The following is a 3,358-nucleotide window of genomic DNA, read 5'->3' as shown; positions in this document are numbered from 1 at the left end:
TCTCTGTATTTCCTTTTGTTTCCCTGTAATTTTTTTCAACTTGGATCTGTCTTCAAGTTTTACCATTTCTCATGTAGGTGGCTGGCGCAAGAGGCTGGACTGTTGGGCTTTATGCCGTTAATAAAACCATATTTCTTATGTAACACGTTATTATTATCAATAAAAGAAGTAGAAATCGTTTTGTTTATTCAATTGCATTGTTCGCTTGTTTTATTACATGTTTATTCAATTAATACAAACATTCATAAAATCCTGAGCATATGGATAGTTACAATTATAGTGACTAGGTCACAGTGGATTATAGTTGTAATTATATGTTCAAAAAGAACGAGTCCTAGATTAGATCAGTGCATTGGATTTTCACTGATTAGGAAATCTACGATATGATCTGCTTACACATTAGGAGTGTGATGTCTTGTCCAAGGCATTGACCAAGTAGATATGATCGGATGTATTTGGTTACATCGGACTAGGACCGATATTGATTATTGATTGATAAATAAGTATCGTTGTTATCAAATCTAATCAATATCACAACGTTGACCATAGGTTAAGTCGATCTTAATTCTGAGTGATAATATTCTGCTAATTATATTATTTAAATCTTTTGACTTGTTCATTACCAGCTTACCCTACGGTCTAGCCCATACTTACATCTTGGAGATTTAGTAATGAAATTGAGTGGGAGTATTATTCATAGATATGAACTCTATAACTTCTATATGAGAAGTGAAAAGATGATTTCCTTAATTGCTTTGTTCAAAATGTTAAATGATTGAGATCTTATTTCTGTGATTAAGTTCACGAAAATATCATTTATAAGGAACTTAGTGGGAGTTAAGGTAAAATACTGATGAGGGGTAAAATGGTAATTTGCACCCAGCTCATTAGTAAGTCATCGATAGAGGATTGACTGATTGTAATGGTTATAACAATGGATAACGTATTTATGCTTTGGAAAATACGTTCTATGAATTCAAGAGTTCAATTCCAAGTCTATAGTGGAGTCACGAGGAATTAATAAGGTAGTGAAATTATTCGTAAATAAATTCACGGTAACTTATTGGAGCTTGATTTCATGGATCCATGGTCCCCGCATCACCTTTGAGTAAATCATCTAGAATGTCTCAATTAATTGATTTAATTATCAATTAGGATTTTTTTTTAAAGTTGACTAGGTCAATTTTGGAAAATTTATAGAGATATGAGATTTAGAGAATAAAAGAGAATCTTTGGGTAAATTTATTAATATTGATAAATTGGTGTCAATATAAATAAATAAAAATTAAATCAAGTTTCAAATTATAATTAGTTAATTTGAATAAGGATTTAGTTAATTAATTAAAATAAATAAATAAATAAAATGTTTTGAATTTAGGCCCAATTGGGATTTAAATTCAAAATAAAAGTATTGGGCCCAAGTCCATTTGTGGGAGCCCAAGGCTTTTATCTTTTTGTTTATTAGTTTAATTAATTCAAAATTTAAATTTAAATTTAAATTTAAATAAAGCCCATTAAGTTGTCTATATAAGGAATATGATATCTAGGGTTTTTAAAAAAAAAAGTCAGTCTCAGTTGATTTATTGGGTAAGTGAAAACCTAGACACTCTAATCCTTTCTTAGCCACTTTCTCTTCTTCTTTTCTAGATCTCTTTCTCATGTGTTGAGAACCAGCCCACACTAGTTCTAGATTGATCAAAGGCTTGATGAGGAAGACTGTGTTGCTAATCTAGTTCAATCTCTTGATAATACTCTGCTACAGAAAGGAATCAAGAGTTAGAGAGATTGAAGGAAGGAGTTGTTCCAGTTCCGCTGCGTATTCGTAAGTTTCTACATCATTGTGTTTATGTTAATTTACGAATATAATGTTCATATGTATGTCATGTTATTCTATGTTTCTATTATGTGTTTTGAAAAATAATAGGAAGCATGCATCTAGATTTAGAATTTAAGATCCTACATGGACAGCGACGGAAACGGGGCTCAACGGTGTGTGGGCTCGAAGGTATGTCTCTCTTTCCCTGCTTTTGACGGTTATGCTCTTATTTTGAGTGGATTTACTAGCTTTCACCCATTGCCTCTGTTTTTTTTGCCTCAAATTTAAGCTACAAATCTTTCTTCTAAGGGAAATTTCGGACCTTATTTGCTTTAATGTGCTCTATTTTTTAGTTTTGTTTTTTATTTGTGAGATACTAAATTTTTTTATTTGGGGATACTGAAACCCTTAAGTAGTGTTATAGCTCCATTAATCATATGGGTTTTTTTGATTTGGGGATACTGAAACTAATAAACACTCCTGGTTTAGTTTCTTCTTTTTTCTATTTTTCTTAAGTAAAGTTGAAGGTGTTTATATCATGTGTAATGATTATCACTGTGCTGAGTTTTAACTTATAAATGTTAATATTAAATAACAAGTTTTTAGATTGGTTTCGGCAAACATTAGGGTGATAGTTATGTGTTTCTCCCTGTAATGCTTGAGCAGGGAGAACAGTGAAAAGACACATTACAAATTTTTGCATTGAATATTGTCCGAGCCAATCAATTTTTGTCAAGACACATTACAAATTTCAATTGAGTGTGTGTTTGAACTTGATTTATTAATAGAAATGGACACACTTATAAAATCTAGAGCTCACCATGATGAAGTGAATCTTCTCTGTACATATAACCTTGATCTAAAATCCTTTTGATATCTAATGCAAACATTATTTGATTTTTGCAAATGATCTAGCAGTAAGAGTTTATTTGTTTTGTCTTCTTGTTTACTTAAAATAACTTACAAAATGATCTAGCAGTCTGAGTTTATCTGATTTATTGGTTTTTACATGCACATACACAACTTTCCTAGGCTCAATGCTGAAGTTATTATATTCAATGTATGTGCTGAATGTTTATGTAGCTTCTCTTAAGAGGGCCCAATTTTTCACAGCATATTTTGTATAGCTTTTCTCAAGTATTTTCTTTCTTGTATTTTTTTAAGTTTTGCTTGTTATTCTGAATTGATGATTCTTATTTTTTGTGAAATTGATTGTTGTTTGTTTGCCATGAAATTAAGATTTCAAAATTCCTAATTTTATTTTTTCATTTCTCATATTGATGTTGTGCTGTGATGAATTCCTTAATTATGTCTAGGAAACTCAATTATGAATCAAAAAGTAATTTGTTTTGGTTGTCTTTCCAAATATAAATCATTTTCACTTGCTTATACTCTTTATGTCTGGCATAATATTTCTTTTATCATTTCATCTCTTTAGGTACAATGTAGCAATTAAGTGTGCAACTATTACACTTGCTCGGCACTCCTAACCAAAGTAGAATTATGAATATAGATTACTTGGTTTAAAAAATGTTTGGAATC

Source organism: Humulus lupulus, chromosome 3 (assembly GCF_963169125.1).
Source record: "Humulus lupulus chromosome 3, drHumLupu1.1, whole genome shotgun sequence".
NCBI lineage: Eukaryota > Viridiplantae > Streptophyta > Magnoliopsida > Rosales > Cannabaceae > Humulus > Humulus lupulus.
This window is presented reverse-complemented; position numbering follows the sequence as displayed.